We start from the raw sequence: 7,348 nt of genomic DNA, 5'->3' as shown, positions 1-7,348 counted from the left end.
AATTTTCGAAAAAATTAGCTTCTGCAAGTCTAAATCAACAAAAAAATTTCTTTAAGTAATTTTTCAAAGAGCTAGAAAAAGGTCAATTACATATTTCAATTGAAAAATTCAGCTTTTAAAAAGTTGCCAAAAAATCGACAAAAAACATTTCGATTTAGTGATTCGAAAAAATCCTAAAAACTGCCATAATTCATTGGGCGATTTTTGAAATATCTTAGGAGTCCGGAAGTAACTTCTGAAAATCGAAATCTGCAAAAAAAATCTGTCTAGGTAATTTTAGGAGTTCTCGAAAAAATGTCGAAATTTTCCTAATTTTTTGAAAAATTGATCTTTCGAAAAAATCGTCCAAAAATATACAAAAAATTCTGGGATATAGATTTCGACGTACTGATTTGAAAACTATAGCATGTTTATGTTCTTACAGCAACATTTTAGAAATTTTTGGTTTGAAATATTTTTTTTTTTTAATTTTAAACATTGTCATAATTCATTTGACGATTCTGGAAACATCGTAGAAGTTTTCGAAGAAATGAGGCCGAAAGTACCTTTTGCAGATCAAAATTTACAAAAATAGTTGTTTAAGCAATTTTCAAAAAAACTAGATATTTTCCAAAAGGGAAGAAATTTATGCTTTTGAAAAAATTCACGACAAAATCCTGAGAAATATGTCTCGACGTGCTGTTTCGAAAAATATTAAGATGTTTAGGTTCTCGGTGAAAATATTTTACAAATTTTCGGTTTGAAAATCTTTTTTTTTTTCAAAAATACTGAAAATTTCCATAATTCAGTGGGCGATTCTGGACGCATCCTAGCAGTTTTCTGGGAAATGAGGCTGGAAGTAACTTCTGAAAATCGAAGTTTAGAAAGAAGAAACTAATTTCCGAAAAACTCTTCTTTTTTTAATTTTTGCTTTTAAAGTCAACTTTTTGAAAAAAAGTTAAAAATGCCATAATTTATTGAGCGATTCTATATTAAGAAATAAGGCCTAAAGGAACTTCTGGAAATCGAAATCTACAAAAAAATCTGATCATTTTAGAAGACGGTCGAATAAAGGTAAACATTTTTCTGATTTTTGAAAAATTGAGCTTTTAAAAAATCATCTAAAAATCCACAAAGAAATTCTGGGATATAGATCTCGAGGTACTGATTCGAAAAATATAGCATGTTTCTGTTCCTAAAGCAAGAGTTTAGAAATTTGGTTCGAAAGTCTTTTTTTTTTCAAAAATTTAAAGACCGCCATAATTCCTTGGGGATTCTGGAAACATCATAGTAGTTTTCCAAAAAATGAGGTCAAAAGTAACTTTTGGATATCTAAATCCACAAAAAAACCTCTAAAAAATTTTCGAAGACGATCATAAATATCGAAATTTTCAAAAATTGAGGTTTTGTAAACGTATCCTAAAAATCAACGAAAATTTTCGAATAAAAATATCGACGTGCTAATTCGAAAAATGGAGCATGCTTAGGTTCCCGGAATAAGATTTTAAAAAATTTTGATTGGAAAATTTAAATTTGTGAAAATTGAAACCAAAAATAACTTCTGAAGATACAAATTTACAAAAAAAATCTCTCTGATCGAAAAGCTGGAATTTTTCAAAATTGAGCTTTTGAAAAAGTTGTCCAAAACACACGCTACATCGAAAATACAGCGTGATTTTTTTTCAATTCTGGATAAATCGTAGAAGTTTGAAGAAATAAAGGGACCAAGTAAAATATTAACTTACCTGCTTATATTGATGTTTTGTTACAACATTTGTTCGTTTTTCAGCATCAGTAACAATTACATCGATCGTTATTTGATTCTGTTTGCAAAAACCAAAAATACCTCAATTATTTATCTCTAGCAAAAAATATAAAATTTACCTGTTTCGAAATTTCTTCAGAAAAATACACGAGACACATATTCGAGGTAATAACAAACGGAATTGCTAGAGCACTAGTAGCCAAATTCGTCACACCTCGAACAGAAAAACCATCATTTGTCATGGTTTCAAAAAGCCCGTAATAACTACTACTAATACTGCAAACAAAATCAGGCACAAGTTTCAAAAATACCATTCCTTGCATTGCTTTGTGGAAAGTTCTGGAAGAGTCTTGAAGCAACAAATAAATTTTTTTCATCTCTTCAAGTCTATTTTGGTCCATTTTAGTCATTTCCGCGATTAACAAAATGTATAAGTTGTTAATTAAAATTAAAAAAAGAACTGCTAGTAATTCGAAATTTAAGTCAGTAATCCAACCGCTGTAGAAATAAATTTCTAACATGAGAGCCATTTTATCACCATTGTAGAAATATACGACATTAAATAAGCACACCAGAGTTATTATCAAATATTTAGGAGTCACTATTTTCATATAATACTTAAATATGTCTGCGTATTTAAGTCGGGCCTGCGCACTGTCTAAGAAGAGCTTTTCAATTTTTAGAATTTTCGACAATAGGAGATGTATTTGCAGACGCTTTTTGTATGAAGTTATTATGATTCCTAAATTTTGAACAGTGATACTAGTCATTTGAATTAATTTTACGTAACTTTGCAGTGTGTGAGTAACACCATAAAAATACAAGTAAAGTACGAAATTCGATACAATGTATATAATCATAACGAATGATATTTTAAAGTTGCTAATAACAAAATTCCGATGCTTAGAATTGGTAACACAATAATTCAAACTGTAAACAGGGAAACCAGAAAGTTCCCAAATTTTGAACACTGGTTGTACGAGTGACAAGATATCTTTCGGGTTCCACATCATTTTGAAACTGTGTAGATTAGAAGTAACTTAAGTAGTGTAAACAATTAGAAGCTTTGTTTACAGCTCGAAATTAAATGTCACGAATATTGTTCTTGTGGGTGTAAACAAATTAAGTAATTATATTAAATGTAATGTAAGATTTAATGCAAAAGTGGGTTCTTATCATGAAGAGGATAAACATACACTTCGTAGCACTTTACTTATAGGAACAGTCTGATCACGTTGGCCAAATGACACCGAAAATTTGTTTTCAACAACAAATTTAATCTGTACTCACTTTTGTATAGAACGTCAACAAAGTGAATAACAAACTTATAATAATCAATAAAGCATGACTTTGTAATAAACGTACTGTCAAAAAGAAGTACAATCATTAACGATAAAACGATAATATGACACAAAATTTAATATATTATTTATAAATCGTTTTCATTATTTCTCCATTCCCATTATTTATCACCACACAGTTTTGTTTTTCATTTAGCCAAGTAAACAAAATGTTTAACTATTTTCGACTTCAACCACTCAAACTAATTTTCTTGTTGGCAAAAACACTGGGATTAGTGTCATTTTCATTTAACATAGTTCCTCATAAAAAATATAACAAGGTGGTGGCCACTTTGAAAAAAATCGTTAACTTTTCTGTAGTGGCAGCACTGTGTGTTCTCATTCTCACACATTCTAAATGCCGTGTTGCCTTGAAATTCTTGTCAACGAACATTTCCAACACTTTGACTAACTTATATTGTTCATTGACATGCCTAATCAGTTACAGTTTACCATTTTTCTACGAAAATGAACACAAAATGATAATTTTGAAAATAAGACGTTTCGATAGCAGCATGGGTTCAAAAAGTACCGAAATCAATTGTCGAAGTACTATCTTAGAAAAGAGTGTGTATTTCGCAAATGTGGTATTTGTTTGTGCACAGCTGTACTTACATTTAATGTATTACCACAACTTAAAAATTAGTAGTTTTTTTTGTTTGGTGCTATACTATTTGACTACAGCTGTTGCACTAGTTGTGGAATTATTGATAGTAATTTTAGTACTAGCACTACATAAACGGTTCAAGTTACTAAATAAATGCTTGAAGGCTGCATTAAGCAAATCATTGCATGATCAAAATCGCACTATCAACAATTACAAAGAGATTGAAAAATGCAGCGAACTCCATCGCGATTTGTGCCATATCAGAAAATTGATAAACAGTGCTTTTCAAGTACCAATCGCTTTAAAGTTTTTTCGCTTTTTTTGTATTCTGGTTGCTCTTTTATTTTATTTAACTGCAGACGACGAGATATTTTCAGATCGTTTTCCAACAATGTCTCAGTTTTGTATCATGTGTTACTGGATTTTGTTATCAGATATTTATTATCATACTAGGAATTAGCTTGGTGTCAAAAGAGGTTAGTAGATAAATACTCATTTCATGGGAAATTGTTTAATATTTTAGGCCCAACAGACTTTAGAGATCGTTTACTCGTTTGAAAGAGTTCCCGAGCACTTGGTAAGGTCCAAGTACCACTAAAAGTTTCAAATGTAGGGAGTTCTGTTTCAGATAAACTTATTTGCTCATCAACTTTATTTCACTAATACTACATTTACACTGTTCGGAATGTTTCCCCTGGAATGGTCTATTTTCGTTACAGTTAAGTTTTAATTTGTTTCTTGTGGTACTTTGACATATCAAAATATTATTTTAAATGGTTTTTACATTTAACTTTTTTAGATCTCAGCCAGTGGACTGATGTACGCGTTATTTCTTATGCAGTTAAGTACAGGAAATAATTATCTCGTCTTAATTAGTTAACGGAATTACCTATTACCTTTTTCAAGTTTCAAACATTAACAGAACTCGCTGGAGGAGGGAAACGTTTTTTTGTTTTTTCTATGATAAAATTATACTAATATCTTATGTATACTACGTATGGTGAGAGACTGAGTGACAGAAAAGTCATTAAATCGAGAATTTTTTTAGTGAGTTTCATTTACGAACCATAACTTTACGATACGAAAATGAATTCCTGGCTTCGAGTTGATGTTTTTTTCTACAAAAATGTCAGAAAATAACAGAAAACGATGTTTATTACCATTAGGCTCCCTCCCATAGTTGCAAAATCCATATTTCCTTGCAAACATGTACCCTTTTAACTGTGTTTTAAGTTTCTTGTTGTGAAAATATGGCTATGTATATTAAGAAAAAAAGGCAAAATATAAACCCCGCCCACCCGCCCTATCTCAATTTTGATGATTCTTTTATTCATCGTAAACCAAGTGGCTGAGCTTAATTGTAAAATCCTTATTTTTCTACGAGAAATTACCATGTGAAATATGTATGTTCGTAAGTAATCGTGTTATACAAAGGAAACTAAGAGCCGGTTTATAGAAAACGAATAATCGTCGATTAATTTAGCAGAGGATTTAATCCTTTTAATTATTTTAATCCTTTTAATCCTTTTCATCCTTTTTGTCCTTTTCGTCCTTTTCCTCCTTCTAGTCCTTTTCGTCCTTCTCCTCCTTTTCGTCCTTTTCGTCATTTCCGTCATTTTCGTCATTTTCGTCCTTTTCGTCCTTCTCGTCCTTTTTGTTCTTTTTATTTTTCATCCTCACATCCTCTCATACTCTCATCCTTTCATCCTTTCATCCTCTTATCCTTTCATCCTTTCATCCTTTCATCCTTTCATTCTTTCATCCTTTTCATCTTCTTTATCTTTTCCTTTTTTTCATTCTTATCATCCTTTTCATTATTTTCATCCTTTTCATCTTTTTCATACTTTCATCCTTATTATCCTTTTTATTCTTTTATCCTTTGTATAATTTTTAGACTTACTCTGCTTTCTATCCTTACATCCGTTCATCCTCTCATCTTCTAATCCTCTCAACCTCTCATCAAAAATTCGTAAAACGACTGTCCGCTGTTCTAATTCATAATTATTCGCACAAATCAACATATCCTTTATATCCTTTTAATCCTTTTAATTATTTTAATCATTTTAATCATTTTAATCATTTTAATCATTTTAATCATTTTAATCATTTTAATCATTTTAATCATTTTAATCATTTTAATCATTTTAATCATTTTAATCATTTTAATCATTTTAATCATTTTAATCATTTTAGTCATTTTAATCGTTTTTGTCATTTTAATCATTTTAATCATTTTAGTCATTTTAATCATTTTAGTATTTTGGTCCTTTTAGTCATTTTGGTCCTTTTAGTCATTTTGGTCCTTTTATTCATTTTGGTCCTTTTTGTCATTTTGGTCCTTTTTCTCATTTTGGTCCTTTTTGTCATTTTGGTCCTATTTGTCATTTTGGTCCTTTGGTCCTTTTAATTATTATTTTAATCCTTTTCGTCCTTTTCGTCCTTCTCGTCCTCGTTCTTCTCGTCCTTAGAGTCTTTCTGGTCCTTCTGGTCCTTGCCGTCCTTCTCGTCTTTCTCGTCCTTCTCGTCTTTTTCGTCGTTTTTATTCTCTTTATCTTTTCTATCCTGTCTGTCTTGTCTCTCCTTTCCAACCTTTCTCTCCTTCCTATCCTTCCTGTCCTTTCTGTGCTTTCATCCTCTCATCCTCTCATCCTCTCATTCTCTCATCCTCTCATCCTTTCATCCTCTCATCCTCTCATCCTTTCATCCTTTCATCTTTTCATCCTTTCATCCTTTTCATCTTTCTTATCTTTTTATTTTTTTCATCCTTTTCGCCCTTTTCGCCCTTTTCGTCCTTTCCGTCCTTTCCGTCCTTTCTGTCCTTTCCGTCCTTTCCGTCCTTTCCGTCCTTTCCGTCCTTTCCGTCCTTTCCGTCCTTTCGGTCCTTTTCGTCCGTTTCGTCCTTTTTTTCGTTTTCGTCCTTTTCTTCCTTTTCGTCCTTTTCGTCATTTTCGTCATTTTCGTCCTTTTCGTCCTTTTCGTCCTTTTCGTTCTTTTCGTCATTTTTGTCATTTTCCATTGTGTTCTTTTTATCCTTTCATTCTTTCATCCTCTCATCCTCCCATTACAGATTAAATTTGGTGTTGAAAACAAATTTTCGGTGTCATTTGGTCAACGTGATCAGACTGTTCCTGCAGGTAAAGTGCTACGAAGTGTATGTTTATCCTTTTCATGGTAAGGACTCACTTTCGCATTCAACATCATTTCATAAATTGTTTATACACATGAGAACAATATTATTGGTGACATTTAATTTCCACCTGCAAACACAACTTTTAATTGATTACACTATTTATGTTATTTCTAGTTTACATCGTTTCAAAATGACGTGGAATCCGAAAGATATCTTTTCACTCGTACAACCAGTGTTAAAAATTTGGCAACTTTCTGGTTTCCCTGTTTACAGTTTGAACTATGTTACCAATTCTGAACATCGGAATTTTGTTATTGGCAATTTCAAAATATCGTTCGTTATGATTATATACATTTTATCGAATTTCGTACTTTACATATATTTTAATGGTGTTACTTATACATTGAAAAGTTACGTAAAGTTAATTCAAGTGACTTGTATTACTGTTCAAAATTTAGGAATGATAATAATTTCATACAAAAAACGTCTGCAAATACTTCTCGTATTGTCGAAAATTCTGAAAATTG

General features: G+C 31.2%; 1 long non-coding RNA gene across 1 annotated transcript; it reads left to right on the top strand.

The window, feature by feature from the left end:
- The first annotated feature begins 4,212 nt into the window (after positions 1-4,212).
- On the top strand, positions 4,213-4,623 carry LOC135128921 (uncharacterized). The gene is made up of 3 exons (XR_010280470.1): positions 4,213-4,268; positions 4,320-4,409; positions 4,491-4,623. It is a non-coding gene; the product is annotated as an uncharacterized LOC135128921 (long non-coding RNA).
- Positions 4,624-7,348: the final 2,725 nt, after the last annotated feature.

The sequence above is a fragment of the Zophobas morio genome, unplaced genomic scaffold (genome assembly GCF_036711695.1).
Source record: "Zophobas morio isolate AGI-343-1 ecotype UQ-CSIRO unplaced genomic scaffold, CSIRO_AGI_Zmor_V1 ptg000014l, whole genome shotgun sequence".
NCBI lineage: Eukaryota > Metazoa > Arthropoda > Insecta > Coleoptera > Tenebrionidae > Zophobas > Zophobas morio.
Note: the sequence above shows the minus strand (reverse complement) of the source record. Positions and strands in the feature narration are given on the sequence as shown.